Source organism: Tamandua tetradactyla, chromosome 3 (genome assembly GCF_023851605.1).
Source record: "Tamandua tetradactyla isolate mTamTet1 chromosome 3, mTamTet1.pri, whole genome shotgun sequence".
NCBI lineage: Eukaryota > Metazoa > Chordata > Mammalia > Pilosa > Myrmecophagidae > Tamandua > Tamandua tetradactyla.
This window is the reverse complement of record NC_135329.1, coordinates 176,084,582-176,112,317: the sequence shown is the minus strand read 5'-3', so window position 1 is coordinate 176,112,317 and position 27,736 is coordinate 176,084,582. Positions and strand designations below refer to the sequence as shown.

Below are 27,736 nucleotides of genomic sequence, written 5' to 3'. Positions count from 1 at the left end.
CAGAAAGAATCTAAGTTTTAATAAGGTTCTGCTTCCAAATACTTTGACAAGCTTGGGCATCTACATCTCCAGACCTATTTCCTTGTTTATGGTTTTATTGTTTTACTGAGTGTGCAAGTAATACATAGTCATTATAGAAAATGAAGAAAAGCATAAAAAACTAATAGTAGCTATAATTCTACTACAATAGTTAACCTTTCTGTTTCCTTTCAGGTTTTATTATGCATAATCTTTTATATATTTTTAAAAACTTGGACCAAACTATAATTTTATACTACATTTTCTAAAAACTTAACATATTATGAGCATATTGTCTGAATTTTCTTAAAAATGTATAAGGTGCTGAATATCCTTACATATGGCTATTCCACAATTTTTTAAACAGTTGCCATATTGTTAGATATTAAGTTTGAAATTAGCATCCCTTTACTTAACTATTTATTTGGGTCTGTGGTTATCTCATTTATTCAGAGAAATGGCATGTTGCCAAATTGCTTTCCAGTAAAAATAGTGCCACTTTACATTCTCACTGATGGTATTTGAGTATTAATGTTCTTTTAAGGATGGTAAAAACCTTCTCATGCTTACTAGCCATTTTGATTTCCTCTGCTATGAGTAGACAAATCATGCCCTTTATTTTTCTGTTGAGGACTTGGTGATTTTGTTTTGATTTTATAATGAGCTCTTTTTATTTTATGGATATTTTTAGGACATACTTTTCCATAGTTTGTAGTTTGCCTTTTAATTTCTTTATTATATTTAGTGCAAATTCTAAAATATTCAGTTTCCATTTGATAAGTGACTTATTTGTTGCTGTGTAACAAACCACCCTAAAACTTAGAGCCTTAAAACAACAATTTTGCTACCTCTCAAGATGCTGTGGAAGGGTTGTCCGTGCCAGGCTGGGCAGTTCTGCTCCATTTGATGTTGGCTCGAATTGTAGTAGTCATCTTGGAGTTCAATTGGACTGGAAATTTTTTTTTGCTTGGGTAGGCACCAGGAATCGAACCTGGGTCTCTGGCATGGCAGATGAGAACTCTGCCACTGAGCCACTGGGGACCACCCCTGGAATTTTGTTTTAATTAAAATATTTAATGCTTGTAAATCTGAAAAATGATTACTTTGCTGATGCGCAGCCTGTGAGAAGTGAGGCTAGTGGCTCAGCAGCCAGCACCAGGAGCAGGGGGCTGAGGCCCAGCTTCACCTCAGAAGCAGGGAAGGCCAAAGGGGCTGGACTTGGAGAAGTCTGTGGTGGGGCGGGCAGCAACCTTGAGAGGGGGCAGCCATTCCACAGATCTCACAGCTGATTCTAAAATAAGGACTCCAGTTACAATTGTGTGGTGAGGGGAAAGACAGTGTCAGCTTACTGGGGAGTATCAAAGGGAGTTTTGAAAGTTTGGGGGAGTGGCAGAGGGGTGTAAGGCCAATGTCAATGACATCACTCACACGGGGAGTGTACATGTTCCTATGTAACAGATGAGGACACTGAGGCACAGAAAGGCAGTGAGACTTGCCCAAGATCATGCAGCAAATGGCAAGCAGGGCTGGGACTTGGGTCAAGCCTCAGACAACCTGAAGCTCTGGTCCACTGAAGTTGTATTGAGCCAGCTCTCCTGGTCTGGCTGGCTTTTGTGAGGCCCAGGACAGCACAAGCCAGTCCTCTCATATCCCAAACCAATCTCACCATTCTTGGAAAGAGAAGGAGGTAGAAAGCTCCCAGAATCATCGTCCATGATGTGAACAGATAGTCTACAAAGCAGGAACAGGGTGAACTCTTATAAGACTGGGCTTAGCTGTCCAAGATTTGTATGTGTGCACATGTGGATTGGTCTGTCTGTTTCTGTCTCTCTCTCTCTCACTTTCTCTCTCTGCATGTAGTATTACGAATTCCTCCCTTTCCATGTGGTATTTTCATGTGGCCTACCTAACTGGGCAGCTGAGTTACATGGCCTCCCACAATACAACAACTGAAGCTTCAGGGCCTCTTAAGAAAAGTTTGGAACTAGCACAGAGTCATTTCCTCTGCATTCTGTTAGTTAAAGGATATCACTGTCTCAGCCCTCATTCCATATTAGGAGGAGCTACAGGTCATGAGTCTTGGGAGGTGTTGTTCATTAGGGATCATATTTGGAGATTAATTACCAGAGGTTACCTTTTTAGCCTCAAATAATTCATAGTCCTCCCCCATGCAAAATATACTCACTCCCCTTTTATGATCTTCAGAGTCACATGCTGTTACTGCATAGGCTCAGGCTTGAAGCACAGGCTTTCATCATCTAAATCAAGTCCGGGTAGATGAAGCTCCTTAGGTGTGACTCCCCTCAATCTGAATACCTGTGAAGTGAAGACACCGGTTTTCTATCCCCTACATATAATAGTGAATCAGGAACTGTAAACCTGGAATTAGGCACATTTCAAAGGTAGAGGGAAAAGGTGAGGCATATAGCTGTGGGCCATAATTTTGAAACTCTTGGCTCTGCCCTTGGATCTTGGCTTTATCTTCTGAATAATCCTTCTTTTTCCAAAATAAAGGGCTTATATATGTAGCTGAGTATCTTTGCAGCCTATGTCTATCTGTTGGACATTGGGAGTTCAAGACTTCTTTTCATTTTAAGCTGCCCCTCTTCCTTATAGTCCAAGATGCTATGATTCTCTTAGAAGTTTTGTGAGCTTCCTGAATTAAAATTCTAATCTCCTCAATGAGTCAAATGTTATACTCTTAAATATCTTCAGCATAGTCCCTTGTATAGCTTGGGCTGAGTATCAGGGTGCTATGGGCAATAGTCTTAAGAATCTTAGAAGCTGTCCTGTCTAGCAGAAAGGGTCTGAGAAGCTTCTTAGAAGCTTTTCTGTGTCAGTGAATGGGTGAGGTACCACTTAAACCTGTTGAAAGTTTTAACAACAAGTCTTGTAGCCATACTCTTGTGATCTTGACTCTGAAATTACATTTTATTGCTTATTCCTTAGATTTGATCTTTGACCTGTCTTTGTTCTTACTTTGAGAATCCTTGATCAGAAGAGGTGGGGATGAAAAAGTTTTATTTTTCACCAACAACAAATGTTTTCTTCTTTTTTTTTGAAAACAGGAGAGTTCCTTTTTTAGTTTACCTCTCTATTTATATTTTGTAATTCATAGTTCAAAGAAGCCATTTGGCACTTTCAGCATTCCATCTGATAATCTCCTTATCCAAATCCTCAAGTTCATTAGATATACTTTCTATTTTCCACGTTAGTACATGCAGTAGTATTGCTAAACTTTCTGCTACTATATAATATTTGTTGCAGTTTTCCAGCCTCCAATAAAAATTTCCTTCTTGTTCTTCCAGTTCACCAACAGGCTCCTTGAAAGTCTTCCAGGTTTTGCCTCCCATGCAGCCCCCAAACCTAGTATCTAAACAAAAATGTGTAAAGTTTTTATTATAACAGCAACCCATCTTCAGGTACCAATTTCTATTTAGTTGCATAACAAAGCACCCCCCAAACCTAGTATCTAAAACATTTTTACTCTCTTTCAAAATTTGGTGGGTTGACTGCACTTGGCTGGAATGTTCTGCTCCATCCAGTGTCAGCTAGGGCTGCAGCCATCTGGCAACTCTACTGGACTAGATTATCTCCAAGATTCGTATCTCATATGTCTGTTGTCTGGGTGGTGGGAATTGGATGGACAGCTGATCCTAACTAGGATCCTGGGATGTCTGGGCCTCTCCCTCTCTGTGTGACTTTATATGTGATCTTTACTATAGGGTATCCAGACTTCTTAAATGACAGATTAGGGCTTTAAATGGGAGTGTTTAGACCATTTATATTTAATGTAACAAACACACATGCACTGTTTTGGGCTTAAATGTCCTATAGTAGGCTGAATATTGCTCCCCAAAGAAAACAGCTCCTAATCTCTAGAACCTATAAATATTACCATTTATGGCAAAGATTTTGCAAATGTTATATATTAAGAATATCAAGATGGGGAGATTATGCTGAGCTATTTGGGTGAACCCTAAATGCCATCACAATTTTCCTTATAAGAGTGAGGCAGACTTAACAACAAAATAACAAACAACCCAATTATACATTTTTCTGAAGAACAAACACAGATGGCTAAAAATCACATGTAGAGATGTCCATTTTCATTAACTATAAGGGAAATTTAGATCAAGACTATGAGATATCACCTCATATCTATAAGAATGGCTGTTATTAAACGAACAGGAAATTATAAATGTTGGAGAGGATGTGGAGAAATTGGAACACATTCACTGCTGGTGGAAATGTATAATGGTACAGTTTGATGGTTCCTTAGAAGACTAAATATGAGTTGCCCTACAACCCGGCAGTACCAGTCCTCGGTATATATCCAGAAGAACTGAAAGCAGTGACACAAACAGACATTTGCACACTGATGTTCATAGCAGCATTATTTGCAATTGTCAAAGATGTAAACTTTCCAAGTGCCCATCAATAGAAGAGTGGATAAACAAATTGTGCTATATATGTATGGAATATTATGCAGCAGTAAGACAAAATGAGGTCCAGAGACTTATGACAACGTGGATGAACATTGGGGACATAATGCTGAGGAAAATAAGCTAGACACAAAGGATAGATACTGTAGGATTTTACTGTTATGACCTTGGTAAAGGTTAACTCAGAGGCTTATAATATAGAATATAGGGAACCTAGGGATACACAGAAGCTGGAGATGGGTGAATGGTTAGGTAATGAGGTTGAACTTCAATGTAAGGTAATGGATATTACCTTATAATAAGGCAGAGAAGGCAGTTCATTGGTGGGTTTATAAGTAATATTACCATACTGAAGGGGAACGTTATTAAAAGGAGTTCTATAGAGCCAAGTATCCCACCAATTAACCTTACACATATAAATAAGTTCTTTCATGAGGCACGTCAAAGACATGAGTCTTGTACAAAGAGTCAATAACAGAGGGGTATAGGTGGAAAGTTATTGTATGCTATATGTGTATTTACCAGGAAGATATCAACTGTACCACAGCAATACCAGGGGTAAATAATTGGAGAGAGGGGGAGACAAGAGTTAGGGAAGGTTTGGATTTTCTGTTTGGTCAGGGTGCGTTTACTGGTTATTTCTAACATTGAGAGTGTTGATGATTGTACAACTAAATGAGGATATTGTGAGATATGGATTGTTACTTTGGACATTGGCCATGATGCCCAGTGGATGGAGGGGGCTGAAGGATACATTGAGAAGTAGAATGGCGATCTATGCTTATACATATGGTGGAATATTGTGTGGCTACAGAAAGGACTGAAATCATAATCTGCCAGAAGTTGAAGATTTTAAGTATTTCTGTAGTCCCACAGGATGAAAGTACTTGCTGACTGGGAGAGATCAAGCTACCAACCCACACCAATAGTCAGGAATTTGAGGCACTGGGATGTACCCATCAATCATGTCTTGGTGTCTTGATAAGAACTTTATATTGTCTGTCATCTGGCTTCAACTATTGCCTGTACACTGATAAATCACCTATAAGATGGCACAGTTCTCTCATTTGAGTTCTACATCCTCCTATCCAGTAGTCTCTTAGACTACCCAACCAGGTAACAATACAGTCAAGGCTGCAGTTCTCCGTGTGTGCTGGAAGCCGCCAACTCCAAGGACAGGATGTGAGCACTGTCCACTTGTCTGAGACCCCACCTGTGGGCATAATGTGTCTGGTGATTCCCAGGTTCCCCTGTGAAAAGAACTCAAGCTGGGGAACTTGAGGTTATACTCCCCTAGCCAGCAGCCAGCCCAGCAATGCTCTGCTTTTCACTGGACAGCAAGACCTAGGTTTGTTTTAGTCTTCTGATTTGACAGTTGGTTAATCCATATTTCTCAGCAAAAACAGGGCCTGTTTCCCATGCAGGAGGTGTAGACAAGTTTCAGTGGGCCTGGGATAAGGTCTGGAGAGGCTCTGAAAAGCCCTGCAATTCCCCTGCATTTTGCAGTCTGTCCAGCAGATGGCACTGTTTGGTGACTTAACCATCCTCAGAACCTGTTTACATTCTGGAACCCAGGCTGTGTCTGACTAGGCAGGGCTGAAACTGCAGGGTCCCTGTGCACTCACTTTGCCATCCAAAATCTGGCTTAATGTGGGGCTGTGGCCCCACTTTTCTTGTGGTAGAGGACACCCCCCAGGCAAGGATGGGGCCATCAACTGCTATTTCCCTCAAGGGTAGGGATGGCTCCAAGACCCACATTCTCTGTCCCCATTTTCTCTTCATTGCTCATTGGCCTGGATCTTGAAATATCCTCCCCTGTACCCCAGGTCCCCAAAGAGTTGATTTGGATACTTGTTGCCTGGCTATTCGCTGCTTTTAGAGAAGACTTTGTTGTTCCCTCCCTGCTCCTCCATTTTGGAAATTCCTCCTTGCTACACTTTTGTATTCCACTCTCCCCCACAGCTTATGTTCTGCCATGGGACTTTGTGGGCTTGGGTCCCTTTGTCTGGATATAGGTAGGGATCTGTCTCACTGCTGTGAGAACTTTACAGCCTGTGTCCCCAGTGGGAGTTGGGAGAGACTCCTGCTGCTTCTGTACACTTCCCAGGTTGTGTAAGACCAACTGAGGGTAAGGGGAGGGGACTGGCCAGTCTGGGAAGGATATTTTCTACTTGATATTTTTGACTTTCTTTGGTTCAATATTTGTAAGATCCTTCTCCAGTCAATGCTTTCCTTCAGAGTTCTGAACAAATGAGAATTGTCCCCCCCTTTTTTTTTTTGAGTCTCTGGGGAGAGATTTTCGGTAGCTGTTTATATTGCCATGTTGATGATATTGATATCACCCAGGTATGTTCTTTTTACTTTCATGATAAAATCATTTGATACATGAAAGTTTTTAATTTTAATAAGGTCCCATTTCTTTATTTTTTTCTATTTTTTGCTTGTGCTTTGGATAAAAAGTCTAAGACATTATTGCCTACCACAAGATCTGTAAGATGATTCCTTATGTTTTATGCTGGAAGTCTTATAGTTCTGGTTATTGTGTTTAGGTCTTTGAGCCATTTTGAGTTGAGTTTTGTATATGTTGTGAGGCATGGGGCCATGTTCGTTCTTTTGCAAATAGAGATCCAGTTTTCCCAGCATCATTTGTTGCGGAGATTATTCTTTCCCAATTGAGTTGACTTGTCAAAAATCTGTTGGTTATAGATATGAAGGTTGATGTCTGAATTCTCAATTCTATTCCATTGTTATATGTGTCTTTCCTTGTGCCAACCCCATGCTGTTTTCTAAATGTTGTTTTTATTGTGAAAAATAACATATACCGAAATTTCCTTGTACATTTTAACAAGTAGTTATACAACAGATTTTAAAGTTTGGTATAGGTTACAGTTCCACAATTTTTCATTCTTTCTTCTAGCTGCTCCAAGACACTGGAGACCAAAAGGAATTTCAATATATTGATTCAGCAGTCATACTCATTTGTTAAATATTCATTTGTTAAATCCTATCTTCTCTATTATGCTCTTCCTTCTCTATTTTTTCTTTTTTGTGAAAAATAGCACATATACAAAAAAAAAAAGCAATACATTTCAAAATACACTGCAACAATTAGTTGTAGAATAGATTCCAGAATTTGATTGGGTTACAATTCCACAATTTTAGGTTTTTATTTCTAGCTGCTGTAAGGTACTGGAGACCAAAAGAAATATCAATATACTGATTCAGTGCTCATACTCATTTGTTAAACCCGATCTTCTCTGCATAATTCTACCTTCATCCATGCTTTTTTTTTTTTTTTTTTTTTTAGTTAACATGGTTAGGCACCAGGAATTGAACCCGGGTCTCCGGCATGGCAGGAGAGAACTCTGCCATTGAGCCACCTGGCCCACCCCCATGACATGTTGATTACTGTGTTTTGCAATATATTTTAAGAATGGGAAGTTTTGAGTCCTCCAACGTAGCTCTTTTTTGTCAGGATGGCTATGGCTATACAGGGTTCCTTACTTTTCCATACAAATTTAATGATTGGCTTTCCCATTTCTGCAAAGAAGACTGTTGGAATTTTTATTTGGATTACATTGAATCGTGAATCACCTTGGGTAGAAATGGATATCTTAATATTTAATCTTCCAGTTCATAAGCACAGAATGCCCTTCTCTTTTTTTAGGTCTTATTTGATTACTTTTAGCAATGTCTTGTAGTTTTCTGTGTACAAATCCTTTACATTGTTCGTTAAATTTCTTCCTAGATATTTCATGCTTTTAGTTGTTCTTGTAAATGGAATATTTCTCTTCATTTCCTCTTCAGATTGTTTTTTACTAGTGTACAAAACCACAACTAATTTTTGCTTAATGATCCTGTGTTTCGTTGAATTCATGTACTAGCTCTAGTAGCTTGTTGTGGACTTTTAATGATTTTGTATATAAAAGATCATTTCTTCTGCAAATTGCGAAAGTTTCGGATCTCCCTTTCCAATTTGAATGACACTGTTGAATAACACTGGTGATGGTGGGCATCATTATCTTGTTCCTGATCTTAGAGGGAAAACTTTCAGTCTTTCACCACTGCATATGATGGTAACTGTGGGATTTTCATCTATGTCCTTTATCATATTGAGGAAGTTTCCTTCTCTTTCTAGTTTTCTGAGTGTTTTTATCAAGCAAGGTTCAGAATTTTGTCAAACACCTTTTGTGTGCCAATTGTGAGGATCATATGTTTTTTTTTCTTCATTCAGTTAATTTAGTATATTACATTAATTGATTTTGTTATATTGAAGCACCATTGCATACTTGGGGAAAAATCACACTTATTTGTATGTATACTTCTTTTATTGTGCTATTGTGCTAATATTTTGTTTAGAATTTTTGCATATATATTCATCAGGGATATTGGCCTGTAATTTTCTTTTCTTGTGGTATCTTTATCTTTGGTATTAGGGTAATTTTGGCCTCACAGAATGAGTTGGGGAGTGTTCCTCCTCTTCAGTTTTTTTGAAGTATTTGAGTAGGATTGGTGTTAATTCATCTTGGAATGTTTCTAAAATTAACCTGTGGATTCACCATCTGGTCCTGGGTTTTTCTTTGTTTGGTGGTTTTTGAATACTGATTCAATCTTTTTACTTATTAGTCCGTTGAGATCTTCTATTTCTTTTTGGGTCCATTTAGGTAGTTTGTTTCTCAGATTTGACCATTTCATCTAGATTATCTAATGTGTTGGCATACTTTTGCTTATAGTCCTTCTGTTTCTGTGGGGTTAGTAGTCATTGTGCTGGTTTGAATCTGTGGTGTACCCTAGAAAAACCATGTCTTTTAATCCTCATTCAATATTGCTGGGTGGGAGCTTTTTGATTATCAATGGAGATGTGACTCACCCAATTGTGGGTAGTAACTTTTTTTTTTTTTTTTTTTTTTAAAGAGAGAGGGAGGAAGGGAAGGAAAGACAGAGAGAAGGAAGGAAGGATGGAAGGAAGGAAGGGAGGAAGAAAGGGAAACATCTTTAAACATTTTCTTGTTTTATTGTATTTTGTTTGTTTGTTTGTTTTTTACATGGGCTGGGGCCGGGAATCGAACCGAGGTGTTCCGGCATGGCAGGCAAGCACTTTGCCCGCTGAGCCACCGCGGCCCGCCCCCTGTGGGTAGTAACTTTTGATTAGATGGTTTCCATGGAGGTGTGTCTCCACCCATTCAAGGTGCAGTTGCTTACTGAAGCCCTTTAAGAGGGAACCATTTGTACAGAGCCATGACAAAGCAGAGAGCCATGAGAACCATGAGAGCCCACGCAGTCAGAGACCTTTGGGGATGAAGAAGGAGTATGTTCCCAGGAGAGCTTCATGAAACAAGAAGCCTGGACAGGGAACTAACAGATGTTGCCATGTTCACCATGTGCCTTTCCAGTTGAGAGAAATCCTGAATGTTATCGTTATTCTTGAACCAAGGTATCTTTTCCTGGATGCCTTATACTGGACATTTCTATAGCCTTGCTTTAATTTGGACATTTTCAGTCTTAGAACTGAAAACTAGCAACTTAACAAATTCCTTTTTTTAAAAGCCATTCCATTTCTGGTATATGGCATTCCATTAGCTAGCAAACTAGAACAGTCATGATCCCACTTTAAAATTTTATTTCAATTATTTGTGTCCTCTATCCTTTATTCTTCAATGTCTGACTAAAGGTTTGTTGACTTCATTGATTTTTCAGAGAATCAAGTTTTGATTTTATTGATCCACTCTTATTTTTTTATTCTTCTACTTCATTTCTCTCTGCTCTAATCTTTGTTATTTTTCCCTTATGGACCCTCTAGTTGTGAGGTTAGATCTCTGATTTGAGAGCTTTCCTCTCTTTAAAGTAAGATTTTAGAGCTATAAATTTCCCTCTTACACTGCCTTTTCTGTACCTCATAAGTTTTGGTATGTTGTGTTTTTATTTTCATTCACCTTCAGATATTTCCTAATTTCCCTTGTGATTTCTTCTTTGACCCACTGGTATTTTAAGAGTACCTTGTTTAATGTCCATATATTTGTGAATTTTCCATTTATCCCTCTGTTATTCATTTCTAACTTCATCCCATTGTGGTCAGAAAAGATGCATCATATGATTTCAATATTATTAAATTTATTGAAATTTGCTTTGTGATCTAACATATGGTCTATCCTTGAAAATGGTCCATGTGCACTAAAAGAAGGATGTATATTCTGCTGCTATTGGGTGAATTGTTCTATGTATGTCTGTTAGATCTAGTTGGTTTATTATGTCATTTGGGTTTTCTATTTTCTTATTGACCTTCTGACTTCTATTCTACCCATTATTGAAAATGGTACACTAGAGTCACCTACAAATAAGTTAGGACTGTCTATTTCTCCCTTATATACCATCATTATTTGCTTCATATATTTTGAGGCTTTTCCATTGGGTGTGTATATACTTATAATTGTTATGTCTTCTTGTTGAACTGCTGTCTTTAGCAGTATATAGTGACCTTCTTTGTCCCTCATAACAGTTTTTAACTTAAAGTCTATTTTATCTGACATTATATAGCTATCCATGCTCTCTTTTGATTAATATTTGTATACTATATTTTTCCCCATTCTTTTACTTTCAACCTATTTGTGTTTTTGAATTTAAGGTGAGTCTCTTGTAGACAGCATATAGTTGGGTCATGCTTTTTCAGCCTTTCTACCATCCTCTGCCATTTGGAAAGTTCAGTTCATTTACATGTAGTCACTACTGATAAATAATGCTTAACTTTCCTCTGCCATTTTGCTATTTTGTCTTTGTAAGCCTTATACCTTTTCTGACCCTGAATTCTTTTTTTAATGCCTGCTTTTATATTTATTTGATTTTTTGTATTGTACCATTTTGAGCCCCTTTTCACTACCTTCTAAACCTAAGTTCACTTATTTTCTGTGTAGTTACCATGGGATTAAAATTTTACATCATACATCTATGACAATCATAACTGGGTTGATGCCACCTTAATTTCAATGGCAAGCAAACTTTTTTTGGTACTTGTTTTAAATTATATCTTACACTATGTAAAAAAACATAGATTTATCATCACTTTTTATGTATTTGCATATAGAACCTGTAAAACATTAAGAAGTAGAGTTACATACCAAAAAATATATAATGCAATACTACTGGTATTTTTAATTACCCATATGGTTTCTCTGGTAGTTCGGAGATATGTACCCACAGAAAAACACATTCTTAAACTTAATCCATTCTTGTAGATGTGAACCCATTATAAGTAGGATCTTTTAATTCAGTTAAAGTGTGGCCCAGCTCAGTCAGGATGGGTCTTAATCATATTAGTGGAGTTCTTTATACACAGAATGAAATTTAGATGGAAAAAAAACCACAGAGGGAGTAGCCAGAAGCTGAAAGTCAGTGGAACCGGAAAAGCCACCCTGTACATTGCCATGTGACAGAGGAACCCATGATCAAGGATCAGTGGCAGCCAGTCCCAGAATGCCAGTTTAGGGAAGAAAGCATTGCCTTCAAGAGGGCTTGATTTGGACTTCTTGTAGCCTCAAAATTGTGAGCTAACAAATTCCCATTGTTTAAGCCAATCCATTGCATGGTATTTGCTTTGGCAGCTAGAAAACTAAAAACAGTTCCTTTTATTGGAGGTTTTTATTTCTTTATGCTGCTTTAGACCACTGTCTAGTAGCTTTTCAATATGAAGAACTTCATTTAGCATTACTTGTAGTCACAATGAACTCCCTCAGCTTTTGTTTCTCTTTAAATGTCTTAATATCTCCTTAATTTTTGAAAGAAAGTCTCACCACTCATAAAATTCTTAGTTGGCAAATATTTTCTTTCCGCACTTTAAAGATTTTGTCCCACTGCCTTCTAGCCTCTATGGGTTCTGATGAAAAAAATAAAGGCATTTACTTTTTTAGGGATTCCCTTGTACATAACTCATTGATTTTCTCTTCCATCTTCAGAACTTTCTTTGTGGTATTGAATAGTTTGATTACTATGTATCTGGACGTAGTTCCATTTGAATGTATCTTGCTTGGGGTTTGTGCTTCTTGAGGGTACATATCCATGTTTTTCATTACATTTGGGAAGTTTTCCACCATTGTTTCTTAAATATTCCTTCTGCCCCTTTCTCTTTTTCTTCTCCTTCTGGGGTTCACATAATGTGTATATTGGTACTTTTGATGGTGCCCTGCATGTCTCTTAGGCTCAGTTCTCTTATTTATTTATTTTTTTAACTTTTTTATTATATAGTATAACATATATACAAAGCAAATAAATAAAAAAGCAACAGTTTTCAAAGCACTTTTCAACAAGTAATTACAGGGAGACCCTAGAGTTTGTCATGGGCTACCATATGATCCTCGCGGACTTTTCCTTCTATCTGCTCCAGAATAGAGGAGGCTAGAAGGTGTAAATATTTTTTATCACCATAATAGACTTTATTTTCTTTCTTTTTTGTGAAAAAATAACATATATATACAAAAAAGCAATAAATTTCAATGTATCATACCACAATTAGTTGTAGACCATATTTCAGAGTTTGACATGGGTTACAATTCCACAATTTTAGGTTTTTACTACTAGTTGCTCTAAGATGTTAGAGACTAAAAGAGATATCAATGTAATGGTTCTGCAGTCATATTCATTTGTTAATTCCTATCTTCTCTGTATAACTCCACCATCACCTTTGATCTTTCTATCCTTCTCTTTAGGGGTGTTTGGACTATGGCCATTCTAACTTTTTCATGTTGGAAGGGTCTGTCACTAATATGGGGTAGGGAGATGGAACTACCTAATGTTCTGGAGAGGCTGGGTCCTCTACCTTTCAGGTCTCCTCTGGTCCAGGGACCCACCTGGAGGTTGTAGGTTTCTGGAAAATTAAACTAGAATATTGGAACCCTTGTGGAATATTATATATTGACCTAGGTGTTCTTTAGGATTGTCGCAATGGTCCTGGTTTGGAAGATTATGATAGGTAGCAATGTCTAACTGAAGCTTGCCTAAGAGCAACCTCAGAGTAGCCTCTCAACTCTACTTAAACTCTCTGCAACCGGTGCTTTATTGGTTACACTTCTTTTCCCCCTTTTGGTCAGGATGGGATTGTTGATACCATGGTGCCAGGGCTGGATTCATCCCTGGGAGTCATCTCCCATGTCGCCAGGGAGACCTTCACCCCTGGATATCATGTCCCATGTAGGGGGGATGACAATGATTTCACTTGCAGAGTTGAGCTTCAGAGAGAGAGAGGCCACATTTGAGCAAGAAAAGCAGTCCTCCAGAAGTAACTCTTAGGCATACCTATAGGTAGGCTAAGCTTCTCCACTACCTCCATAATCTTCATAAGGGTAAGCCTCAAGATCAAAGGCATGGCCTATTGATTTGCGTGTCCCTATAGTCTGGCACTGTATCAAGGGATTTCCTGTTGTTAAAGTTTAATAGTTCCATATTTTTTCTGCCATCTCTCAAGGGGCTTTGCCAATACTTTTTGATTATCTACTTAATATACTCTAGGATGTATCCAGGCATTACATTAAGCCATACAGGATTAAAGGACCTCTTTCTTATAATGGGCTCCCCGTGTTTCAGTTGTTCAAATAAGCTATACAGATAGGTTGAGTTCAATTATGTGCTACAGAAAATTTCAGTTCCAGACCAGATAAGCCTTTCTTCCTTTGGTCTCAAAGAGTATGTGTGGCTCTAAAACATAGACATTGTCTTCCTTACCCTTGTGTTCTGAATTATTTTAACCCCAACCTGATTGTCTTTGTTCTTATCTCTAAATATCAGGATATATATATAAAACAGCCTCTCAAAATCCAGAAATAATAATTACCTCTCCAGACTAAATGTGTCTGCTATAAAAGCTTACAATCTAGGTCCCTGTTTTCTTGTAAGCATTTTCTAAAGGAGACCATACCACTGTTCTTCTTTTGTTTCTGGCTTATTTTGCCTCATCATATGTCCCAGACGTTCATTTACGTCGTTGCTTGCCTCAAGACTTTGTTCCTTTTTTGTAACAGCACAACATTTGTTCATAAATATACACCATTGTTCACCAATATACTTCTCAGTCGCACATCCTTCAGCCACATGCATTCATCAGGGATCATTTATAGTGTCCAAAGTCCGGAGACCATCAATACTCTCAATTTTAGATAATTTCATTGTTCCCAAGAGAAGGAAAACCAATAAACTTACCCTTGCCAAGTAAGAAATCTAAACCTCCTTTTAGCTTTTGTCCCTCTCCGCATTATTTACCTCTGCTGTTGCTGTGGAAATGCTGATGTTTTCCTTTTTAAACATAGCCCATAGCATGGAATAACAGTTTTGTTCCTGTAGCCTGAACTTAAGCACTCTTTGTACATGAATCATACCTTTGAAGCAGTTCTTGCAAGAACTAATTTATATTTCCAGTGTTAATCAGTGGGACATGTAGTATATGTCCTGTACAATGCCTTTCAATCTTGTTCATCTTCAATATGGTAATATTACGTATAGACCCCCTAGAGAACCACCTTCATTTCACTTCTATCTATTCCTTTACATTAGAGTTCAACCTCATTAGCTAACTGTTTACCCATCTCTAGCACCTGTGTGTCACTAATCCCCTATATTCTGTATTATAAGCCTCTGATTTTCCCTTTACTATGGTCATAAAAGTGAATCACACACTATCTATCTTTTTTGTGTGTCTGGCTTATTTCACTCAGCATTATGTCCTCAAGGCTTATCCATTTTGTCATGTGCTTCAGGATGTCATTTCATCTTACTGCTGCATAATATTCCATCATATTTATATACTACATTTTGTTAATTCACTCTTCTGTTGATCGGCATTTGGTTTGTGTCCATCTTTTGGCAATTGTGAATAATGCTGCTATGAACATTAGTGTGCAAATCTCTGTTTGTGTCATTGCTTTCAACTCTTCTAGGTATATACCAAGGAGTGCTATTGCGGGGTCATAGGGTAACTTGGTATTTAGTTTCCTAAAGAACTGCCAAACAGTCTTCCATAGTGGATACAGCATTATACATTCCTACCAGCAGTGCATAAGTGTCCCAATATCTCCACATCCTTTTCAACATTTATAGTTCCCTGTTTGTTTAATAGCAGCCATTCTTAAAGGTGTGAGGTGGTATCTCAGTGTAGTCTTGATCTGCATTTCCCTTATAGCCAATGAAAGTGAGCATCTCTCCATGTGCTTTTGAGCCATCTGTATTTGCTCTTCAGAAAAATGCTTATTCATATTTTTAGCACAGTGTATAATCAGTTTTTTTCTTTTGTTCTTGAGTTGTACGATGTCTTTTTGTATACAGGATATCAAACCTTTGTCTGATATGTGATTTCCAAATATTTTCTCCATTGAGTTGACTGCCACTTCACCTTTTTGAAAAAGTCTTTTGAGGTGCAGAAGCATTTGATTTTGAAGAGTTCCCATTTATCTATTTTTTTCTTTTGTTGCTTGTGCTTTGGGTGTAAAGTTTAGGAAGCTACCTCCTATTACTAGGTCTTGAAGATGTTTCCCTACATTTTATTCTAGAAGCTTTATGGTGCTAGTTCTTATATTTAGGTGCTTGATCAACTTTGAGTTAACTTTTGTGTAGGATGTAAGATAGGGATCCTCTTTTATTCTTTTGTTTATTGATATCCAGTTCTTCCATGTACATTTATTGCAAAGACTATTTTGTCCCAGTTCAGAGGATTTGGGGGCTTTGTCAAAAATCAGTTGACCATGGATTTGGTGGTCTATTTCTGCACTCTCAATTCGGTTGCATTGGTCAATGCTTCTATCTTTGTGCCAGTACCATGCTGTTTTGACCACAGTGGCTTTATAATAGGTTTTAAAGTCAGGGAGTGTTAATCTTCCCACTTTGTTCTTCTTTTTCAGGATGTTTTTAGCTATTTGGGGTCTCTTTCCCTTCCAGATGAATTTGGTAACCAGCTTTTCAAAGTAGGTTGTTGGAAATTTGATTGGTACTGTGTTGAATCTGTAGATCAATTTGGGGAGAATTGGCATCTTAACTATATTTAGCCTTTCTATCCATGAGCAGGGAATGTCTTTCCACCTGTTAGGTCTTCTTTGATTTCTTTTAACAATATTGTGTAGTTTTCTGGGTACAAGTCTTTATGTCCCTAGTTAAGTTCATTCCTAAGTACTTGATTCTTTTAGTTGTTATTTTGAATGGAATTTTTTCCTTAACTGACCTCAGTTAGGTCATTGCTTGTGTATAGAAATTTTACTGATATCTGCACATTAATTTTATATCTTGCCACCCTGCTGACTTTGTTAATTAGCTCAAATAACTTTGCTGTAGATTTCTCAGGATCTTCCAAGTATAGTATCATGTCATCTGCAAATAGTGAGAATTTTACTTCATCCTTTCCAGTTTGGATGCCTTTTATTTCTTTGTCCTGCCTGATTGCTCTAGCTAGAACTTCCAGCACAATGTTGAATAATAGTGGTGACAGTGGGCATCCTTGTCTCATTCTTGATCTTAGAGGGAAAGCTTTCAGTTTCTCTCCATTGAGTGCAATGCTGGCTATTGATTTTTCATTTATTTCCTTTATCATATTGAGGTAGTTACCTTTGATTCCTATCTTTTGTGGTATTTTTAGCAGAAAAGGATGTTGAATTTTGTTGAATGCTTTTTCAGCATCAATCAAGATGATCATGTGATTTTTCCCATTCGATTGTTAATGTGCTGTATTACATTAATTTTCTTGTGTTGAACCATCCTTGTATTCTGGTATAAAGCCCCTTGGTCGTGGTATATAATTCTTTTAACGTGTTGTTGGATTCCATTTGCTAATATTTTATTGAGAATTTTTGCATCTATGTTCATTAGGGAGATTGGCCTGTAGTTTTCCTTTCTTATAGCATCTTTGTCCAGTTTTGGTATTAAAATGATTTTAGCTTCATAAAATGAGTTAGGTAGAGTTTCTTTTTCCTCAATTTTTTGGAAAAGTTTGAGTAGGATTGGTGTTAGTTCCTTTTGGAATGTTTGATAAAATTCCCCTGTGATAAAATTCCCCATCAGGCCCTGGGCTTTTCTTTGTAGAAAGATTTTTTTTTTCTCTTTTTTTTTTAATTTTTTTTTATTAATTAAAAAAAGAATTAACAAAACAATTAGAAATCATTCCAATCTACATGTACAATCAGTAATTCTTAATAACATCACATAGTTGCATGTTCATCATTTCTTAGTACATTTGCATCGATTTAGAAAAAGAAATAAAAAGACAACAGAGTAAGAATTAAAACAATAATAGAAAGAAAAAAAAAACAAAAAAAACAAAAACAAAAAACCTATACCTCACATGCAGCTTCATTCAGTGTTTTAACATAATTGCATTACAATTGGGTAGTATTGTGCTGTCCATTTCTGAGTTTTTATATCCAGTCCCGTTGTACAGTCTGTATCCCTTCAGCTCCAATTATCCCTTCTCTTTTTTTTTTTTTTAATTAACGGAAAAAAAAGAAATTAACTGTAGAAAGATTTTTGATGACTGATTGAATCTCTCTACTTGGGGTTGGTTTGTTGAGATCTTCTATTTCTTCATGAGTCAGTGTAGCTTGTTTGTATGTTTCCAAGAATTTGTCCATTTCATCTAAGTTGTCTAGTTTGTTGGCATTGGTTGTTCATAATATCTTCTTATGATTTCTTTTATTTCTTCATGGTCTGTGTTTATGCGCCCCTTCTCATTTCTGATTTTGTTTATTTGCATCCTCTCTCTTCTTATTTTCTTTGTCAGTCTTGCTAGTAGCCCATCAATTTTATTCATTTTTCTCAAAGAACCAACTTTTGGCTCTATTTATTCTTTCTATTGTTCTTTTTTTCTCTCACTCATTTAACTCTGCTTTACTCTTTGTTATTTCTCTTCTTCTATTTGCTTTGAGATTAGTTTGCTGTTCTTTCTCAAGTTCCTCCAGGTGAGAAGTTAAGTCCTCAATTTTTGCTCTTTCTTGCTTTTTAATGTAGGCGTTTAGGGCAATAAATTTCCCTCTCAGCACAGCCTTTGCTGCATACCATAAGTTCTGATAAGTTGTATTCTTATTTTTGTTTGTCTCCAGATAGCTACTGATTTCTCTAGCAATTTCCTCTTTGACCCACTGGTTGTTTAAGAGTGTGTTATTTCCATATTTGTGAATGTTCTTGTTCTTTGGTGGTTATTGAGATCCAGCTTCTTTCCATTGTGATCAGATAAAGTGTTTTGAATAATTTCAAGTTTTTAAATTTATAAAGACCTGTTTGTAACACAGAATATGATCTATCCTGCAGAATGTTCCATGAGCAGTAGAAAAGAATGTATATCCTTGTGCTTTGGGGTGCAATGACCTGCATATATCTGTTAGGTCTAATTCATTTATCACGTTCTTTAACTTCTTTATTTCCTCATTGATCTTTTGTCTGGTTGTTCTATCTATAGAGGAGAATGGTGTATTGAAGTCTCCTACTATTGTTGAAACATCTATCACTTCCTTTAGTTTTGCCAATGTCAGTCTCATGTACTTTGGAGTTCCTTGATTGGGAGCATATGCATTTATGATTGTTATATCTTCTTGGTGAGTTGCCAATTTGATTAATATATTGTGTCTTTCTTTTTCTTTTATGGTGTCTTTACATTTAAAGTCTATTTTATGTGATATTAGTATAGGTACTCCTGCTTTCTTTTGGTTACAATTTGTGTGGAAGATCTTTTTCCATCCTTTCACTTTCAATCTATTTGTATCCTTGTGTCTAAAATGAGTCTCTTGTAAGCATCATATAGCTGGATTATATTTGTTAATCCATTCTGCCAATCTGTACCTTTTAATTGGTAAGTTTAGTCCATTCAATTCAAAGTTATTAGTGAAAAGGTGTTTCTTGAATCCATCTTATCTTTTTTATTATATTTGTCAGATCTATATATTCTTTTCCCTTTTCCTCTTTTTATCCTTTAAGTTGTGCTTTGGTACTCTTCACTTCTATGCCCTCCTCTGGATCTCCCTTTCCTGTCTTTTTTTTTTTCAACTGGCAGAACTCCCTTTATTATTTCTTGTAGGGCCAGTCTCTTGTTAACAGTTTCTTTAAGGATTTGTTTGTCTGTGAAAATTCTAATCTCTCCCTCAGTTTTGAAGGACAATTTGGCTGGATACAGAATTCTTGGCTGGAAATCTTTCTCTTTCAGGATCTTAAATATATCATACCACTGCTTTCTCCCCTCCATGGTGCCAGTTGAGTAGTCTGAACTCAGTCATATGTGACTTCCCTTTATGTAGTAGATTGTTTTCTTCTTGCTGCTTTCAGAATTTTCTGTTTCTCTTCAACATTTTACAAACTGACTAGTATGTGTCTTAGGGAAGGCTTGTTTGGATTTATTGTGTTTTGAATTTGTTGGGCTTCTTTGACTTGTATATTTATGTCCTTTATAAGGGTTGGGGGATTTTCCCCCATTATGTCCTCAACTACTCTTCCTAGCCCTTTACTCTTCTCTTCTCCTTCTGGGACACCAATGATTCTTATATTTGTGTATTTTGTTTGGTCTATCATTTTCCTGGGATCCAATTCAAATTTTTCCATCTTTTTTGCCATTTGCTGTTTTGAGTGTTCAAAATCAGTTATCTTGTCCTCCATATGGTGGACATGTAGTTATTCTTTCTTTTGTTTCTTCAAATCTGCTGTTATGTGCCTCTAGTATGTTTTTTATTTGGTCAACAGAGTCTTTAGTCTCTGGATATCTGCTATTTTTCTATTTATTCACATTCCTTTTTATGCTCTTCTACTGTTTTCTTGATCTCCTTTATGCCATTTGCTATCCCACTTATTTTATTAAATAGAGTTGTATGAACATCTTTGATTAGTTGTTCTAACATCTGTGTCTCCTCTGGTGTTTTAATTTGGTCATTAGGCAGGGCTATATCTGTCTGCATTGTGATATGCTTAGTGATCTTCTGCTGTCTTCATGGCATGTAAATATCTTGATTGATTTACTTTGGGAGTTGATTTTTTTTCAGTAGACTAAAGCCTTGCATTTGTGGGATGGTTGTACAGCAGGAAGCAGGGTATGGGGTGGGGCACTCAGTGCAGTGATTTGTTTCTGGGCAGGTATAGGTGTAGATTGGGGATGTTATGCTGATGCTTGTAAACATGGGTGCCTAGCCGCCAGGGAGTATGTAGCTGTGCAGATGCACTAGTCTAGGGGGCATAACACTAGTGTGCGCTGGTCTAAAGCATGGGGCCCTTTGTGCTCATAGTTGGAGCTGTGGCAGCAGATCAGCATTATGCCTTCATGGATTTGGGGCAGATGTGACCCAGCTGTTCAGGTCAGCATTTTCTCAGAGCTGAAGTGTGGCTGAGTGCCATGCACATGCGCAGTTCTAGGACTGTTGTAAACTGAGGTTCCCAGAGCTGAACAACGTACATACATCTACTCTGAATGCTCCAATTTTCCCAAGAAAACTCAAGGCCTTTCTCCTGGTCCTATAATCCTTTGATTCAGGAGCTGCAGTTCAATTATTTTCTTTTGGTATTTTAGAAGCCCTGCTAACTACTTCTATGTCCAGAGCTAGTTATGAGACCAGTGAGACAGTGTTGAGTGTCCTGCATCAGTCCTTCAGCCTGCCACCTGACTTACTGATACAGACGTACATCTACTCCAATATGCACATAAAGGTTACTGTGTTCTGTCTGGAACCTAGGACCAGGGACTCATGCTGGGTAGGTAGCCTGTTGCTGCACCAAGCCAAGGAGTGGATAGAGGTAGGGTCAATATAGGTGTCATGAGGTTTTCTTACCATTTTTAAGTTGCCTTTTTCTTGATTTGGCACTTGCCTAGTTACTACAGAAATGTTTTCCAGGGCTCTGAGAAAGTTCTTTTTTCCAGTTTCTCCTGGTTTTCCAATGTTTCTGTGGAAAGACAGAGCTCAGTACTTTCTTATTCCACCGTCTTGCTCACATCACTCTATATTACTGTTTTGAAGACAAAACAATTTAGTTTTTCTTTTAAGTTTTTGGTAGATTTGTGATGTTTTACAAGTTTAATGTGTTTTTAAATACCATAATTATTATTTTCCTTAGCTGCTCAATTTTTCACCACTAAATCTGGGTTCTTTACAAAGCTCAAATAATTGTCAACTACATCATATTAATAATACTAAAATCAATCCTATATATAAAACTAGTAGATGGATTTTGTGTTTTTTGGTATTCTTTGTTGGCCATACTCTAAATATATTCCACTAATATGGATATTAAAATTAAGTTAACAATTTAATTTAATTTTATATCTGGTTTAAATTTTGATTCAATTGTTTATCCTCATTTAATCTGAGAATGTTCATATATCAACTGATAATTCTTACTTGGTGGTATCTGTTTACTAAAGGGTAGGTGAGCTTGTTTTCCAAGTCCATTTTATGAGATAGATGGAATGTATATGCAGTTTGATCTTTGAATATATATATATATATATATATATATATATATATATATATATATATATATATATATATATATATATATATATATATATATGTGAATTTTACTTTGCTGTGTTCTGGTCCTCCTCTAATGATCCAAAATGTGGTTAATTGCACAAGACATTTTAGGCATATATTCTTATTAGACAATTTGTCTTTTATTGGTTTTAAAAATAGAAATTCTGATAATTAAAAAAATCTTAACTAAAAATTAAAAATTTAATTTAAAATGTTTAATTTTAATTTTTAATTTAATTTCTAAATTATATTCATAGATATTTTCAGAAAAACTGCCAATATTTTAAAAAATTGAGTTAGAGAAAATATAATCATATGTGTTTTTATTTTTGATGTTTTAATTATTTTAATTAGATATTTAGGCAAGAAATTTAGAACATTATTTTGTGAGGATAGACTCATTTTAGAGAGAAAACAACAAAACACAGGTAGTCCTGAGCTGAGGAACAGCTTTGAATTTTCATAGAAGTTATGGTTTCACCACTTTTTGATCTGTTTTATACTGCTTCATAAATTCATTTCTCTTTTTACGTGAAGAAGATCTTATTTTCTTGTTGTTCTAGGTTTATCAGGTTTCTTCTTCTTGAAAGAAGAATTATTGAGATGATTTGGTATTTTAACATCTTTAATGACAGTTTTGGCAGGTGGCAATGATGAGTTTCTGACATGTTCTACACAGAGGAATTCTGCTAAGGAACTATGAGGTCCAACAAGCAACCAATTAGTGCTACAGATAAACCACTTGCTTGCCTCTGTGGTGGCCAGTAGGGATCGTTAGGATGGTTCCAGTTTTCCCATGAGCTAACTGAAGGACTTTTTGCCATGGCTTAACAGCTTTCAAGACAGTTCTTCATTATATAGGGTAATACCTGGGTATTTGACATATTTGAAACCACTGTGGGTCACAGTTCTTGTCACCAAAACCAGCTTTGTGACATTAGCAAGAACCTTCATTTATTTATTTAGAATTTTGGATTTAGAAGTAGGTATGCCCTATTGGACAGAGCTTTCTTGGAATACATTGTAGATTGGGAATATCTACTAATTCCTCTAGATATAACTGATTTTGGCTGCTATGAATCATTCATTTGTTGGATGATTTGTCCTGTGGTTACTCTTAACCTTGCTACTGTCAGCGACGTTCTTAGCTTCAGGCTTCTTCTCCTTAGTTTTGAGAATTTTAGTTTTTATACCCACCGTCTTAGAAGATGGATAAGAGAATTTATGTGTTTTCCAAATGCACAGCTTAGATATATCTAATTCATCTTTAAGTAATTTTTTTTATTTTTTCAAATATAAAAGACATTTAATTTACTCTCTCTTTGAGTTAGCCAGCTTTTCCCTCTTCTGTTATATTTATCATTTTCTTAGTAACATTATCCTACCACTTAAATTTTAAGGTTTTTAAAATTACAAAATTACTTAAAATTTTGTGAATTTTAAATTTAAATTTAAAATATGATAAAATTTTATTTAACCAAATAATAAGACAATGTCAATAATTAGTTAATTTTATCTAGGCCATTAGACAATATCTGTGTGATTTACAGAATTGACAAAACACATAGATAGGGCACAGACAACCATAGTGAGGTAACTGTGTCTGTTTTTCTTTTTGGGGTGGGGGGAGTCCAAACATCCTAGGATTAGACTAATAGTACACAAAAATAAATGACTTTCCATGTTAATTTTAACTTGATAACAGAACCAGTTCTTCAGAAAAACAAGCCTGAAATTTACCCTAAGTGGAGTAGAGTTTTATACGATTAGTAGTAAGAAAAATATATACAAAATGAGCCCAAAGTTTACTCCTCTGAACAAAATCATCTAGTGGCTTCACATTTCATTTAGGTCAAAAACAACGTTGTTACATTAGCCTACCAGGCCCTATACCTTTTGGCTTCTTGTTAACCCTCTGACTTCACCTCACTACTATTCTGCTTCTTATTCAATCTTCCACTTCAGTTACACTGACCTACTTGCATCTTAGCATACAAAGGAAAGTTTCTGCCTCAGACCCTTTGCATGGGCTGTTCTTTCTACCTTGGAACCTTCCTATTTCTGCATGTCTTATGTTCTTAACTCCTTTGTGTATTTGCACAAATGTCACTATTGTAGATTGGATTAATGGTTCTAACTCACTGTATCCATGTCCTTTGCCATGTGACTTTACAGTTCTTCCCACTAGAAGCCAAGTATACATACCTGTCCCTTGAGTTTGATCATGTCCAAGTGCAAGATCATCATGTACCACTGATGCATGAGCAAAAAATAAAATGCTTATTATTTCTCACCATATTAAAGATGTGCCCTTAAAGCATGACCTGAGTAATAAGTAAATCAAGGGTATGATTTTCGTGACCTATGTTAGAACTTTGAAGGAATAAGGTAACATCTAGAAGTTCATTTCATCTAAATAATAGGACTCCTAGAAAGATTAAATATCTGGTCTCATAGAAACTTAATTTCTCCAGAGCACCAGTAATTAAATCTAGAGAAAGAGTCATGTTTAAAAAGAATTGTGACTGGCTCTTGGCTCATGTAGTTGTTAAATTCAAAACATATACATGCATAGAGAGATTTAATAGCAAACTCAGAGTTACAGCTATAACTCTGTATACAGCTATAACTCTTTCTATAACTCTGATTCAGAGTTATAGAAAGATCTCTAGGTTCCCAACTTTTTGCAAGTAGATGACAGGCTGAGGCAACTGTCTTTCTATAATGAAGTTATATAAAGATAGAATCTCAAACATCCTCTTCAGAAGTGGCCAAGGGGGGAAAAAAAAACAACAAATAGAAGTGACCAAGGAGGAAGATGAAGAAAAGGGTCTTCTAGAGTATGGAACCAAGAGCCTTGGAAAACAATTCATTGTGTAGCCACTCACAGGGTGGAATCTGGGACCTAATCAAGGAACATTCTCTTCCCCTAGAGAAGGGGGATCAAGCAATATTTCCCCAGAAAGATTTCAGAAATGCTAATTTCCAATTACTGTTAAATAACTCCAGTTTTTCCTTTTTTTCAACTAAGAGCATTTATTGTGATTATTCTATCCCTGATCCACCAGTGTATGTTGGCTGATTAGGAGGGGCAGAAAACTTGCCTTTTATTGTTCATAGGTCTCTAAATTAAGGGAGATGCATCCAGAACTGAATTTTAACCTGATGCTGCGATTGGGTGAGGCTCTTGAGACAGTTGGTGGATAGTGAGTGTATTTTGCATTTGGGAAAGATGTGGATAACTGTGGCCAAGAGGATGGACCGTGATAGAATAAATTGTTCACCCCAACACTTTGCCCTTCCCTATATTAATATCCTGTTCCAAGTGTCTTTGCACTTCTTCCCACTATCAGTGAAAATTGAAGATATATACATTTTAATTCTATGATAGATGAAATTAAATTTCTCATTGAAGCTTAGGATGTAGATTAGAAAAAGTATTATAGAGCTACAATATTTAAAACCAATTGGGAGGATTTCTTCTTCTGGCAAAGATAGGGTTACGGGGACCAGATATATCCTCCTATCTGAATAAAACAAAAAGAAAATGGAAAAAATATATGAAACATTAGTTTTTAAGACATTGGATATCAAGGAATAAAGGATAGTTATTCTTGAAAGACTGGAAACAAAGTAGTTGAGCTCTATGATGGCCCCAGCTTGCTGCCTTCAAAGAGTTTCCAGGCTGTGGTGAAAGGAATAGGAACCTAGGCAGAGCCCAGTGGACTCTCTGTTGAGAAGACAGAGCAAAGATGGTCCAGGGAGACCAAGGCAGCTAGTATTCACAAGATGACATATAGGAGAGGGGGAGAACTGCACAGAAACAGCACTCGTAAGATCTATAGAGAGTGACCACCAGTATTCAGCTGTGTTCTGATAAGCAGATGTGTATGAAGATGAAAACCATCTTGGTTTGCCAAGGATACAATGACAAAAGCTACACTGGTTGGCATAAACAACAGGAATTTATTATCTCATAGTTTTGGAAACTAAAAGTGCAAAATCAGTATCAGCGGGCCACATTTTCTGTGAAGTCTGTAGGATTCTGGTGGTTTGCTGTAATAAAGTGAGATCATACAATTTTTGTGCTTTTTTACCTGGCTTATTTCACTCAATATGATGTCTTCACAGTTCATCCATGCTGACACAAATATCAGAACTTCATTCCTTCTTATGTATTGTGTTTTTTAAAATGCAGTTATATTCACCTACCATATAAACAATCCCAAGTATACAATCGCTGCTCACAGTATCATCACTTAGTTGTGCATACATCCCCACAATCAATTTTAGAGGATTTTCATTACTACAGAAAAGAAATAAAAAAGAAAACCCATATCCTTCCATACCCCTTATACCCCTCTATTCCCTCCCCCTAATATTGACCCATATTATTGGTGTGGTATATTTGTTATTGTTGATGAAAGAATATTAAAATATTTATGTTGACTATAGTCCATAATTTGAAGTAGGTATTATTTTTCCTATACTCCTCTATTATTAACTCCTTGTAATAATGTCATAATTTGTTCTAGTTCATGAAAGAATTTTTAGTATTTGTACAATTAATAACAGACATTGTCCATCATAAGATTCACCGTGTTATACCTTTCCATATTTTAACCTCAGCTTTCCTTCTGGTGACATACCTGAATCTAAACTTCCCCTATCCACCATATTCAGTACTGTTAATCATTCTTACTATAACATGCTACCATCACCCCTATCCATTTCCAAATGCTTCAGTTCAACCTAGTTAAACATTCTGCACATATTAAGCAACAATTCTCCATCCTTAGCCTCAATCAATATCCTGGCAGCCTATATTCTCTATTTTATGTCTATGAGTTGGCATATTATAATTAGTTCATATTGGTGAGATCATATAATATTTGTCCTATTGTGTATGACTTATTTCACTTAATATAATCTCCTCAAACTTCAACCATGTTTTTGCAGGCTTCAGGACTTCATTCCTTTGTACTGCTAAGTAATATCTCAGCATATGTATATACCACATTTTGTTTATCCATTCATCTATTGATGGACACTTGGGCTGTTTCCATCTTTTGGCAGTTGTGAATAATGCTGCTATGAACATTGATTTGCAAATGTCTGTTCATATCCCTGCTTTCAGATCTTCTGGGTATATCCTGAGTAGTGGGATTGCTAGGTTGTAAGGCAACTTTATACTTAGCTTCCTGAAGAACTGCCAAACTGTCCTCCACAGTGGCTGTACCATTTTACATTCCCACAAGCAGTAAATAAATGTTTCCATTTCTCCAAATCCTCTCCAACACTTGGAGTTTCCTGTTTGTTTAATAGTCTCTGTGCTGGTTTGAATCTGTTGTGTATCCCAGAAAAGCCAAGTTCTTTAATCCTCATTCAATATTGCTGGTGGGAGATTTTGTTTGTTTGTTTCCATGGAGATGTGACCACCCAGTTGTGGGTGGACACTTTTGACTAGATGGTTTCCATGGAGATGTGTCTCCACTCATTCAAGGTGGGGTTGCTTACTGGAGTCCTTTAAGGGAGAACCATTTTGAAAAAAGCTTTAGAGCCGTGAGAGCTGCCAGAGCCAAAAGAGCCATCAGAACTGACAAAGCCACCAGAATCGACAGTGCCCCAAGGAAGCCATTGAAAAGAAAGCTAGCAGACCTTACCGTGTGTCTTTCCAGCTGAGAGAGAAACCCTGAACATCACTGGCCTTCTTGAGCCAAGGTCTCTTTGCCTGGATGCCTTTGATTGTACATTTTTATAACCTTGCTTTAATTTGGACATTTTCATGACCTTAGAACTGCAAGCTTGCAA

General features: G+C 36.6%; 1 protein-coding gene and 1 long non-coding RNA gene across 8 annotated transcripts in view; one reads left to right on the top strand and one right to left on the bottom strand.

The window, feature by feature from the left end:
- The window catches only part of CATSPERT (catsper channel auxiliary subunit tau), a 197,608-nt gene that overhangs the window by 92,972 nt on the left and 76,900 nt on the right, over positions 1 to 27,736 (top strand). The gene's annotated exons all lie outside the window — the stretch shown is intronic.
- LOC143677970 (uncharacterized) overlaps positions 1 to 27,736 on the bottom strand; it is a 92,948-nt gene that overhangs the window by 26,629 nt on the left and 38,583 nt on the right. The window lies entirely within an intron of this gene.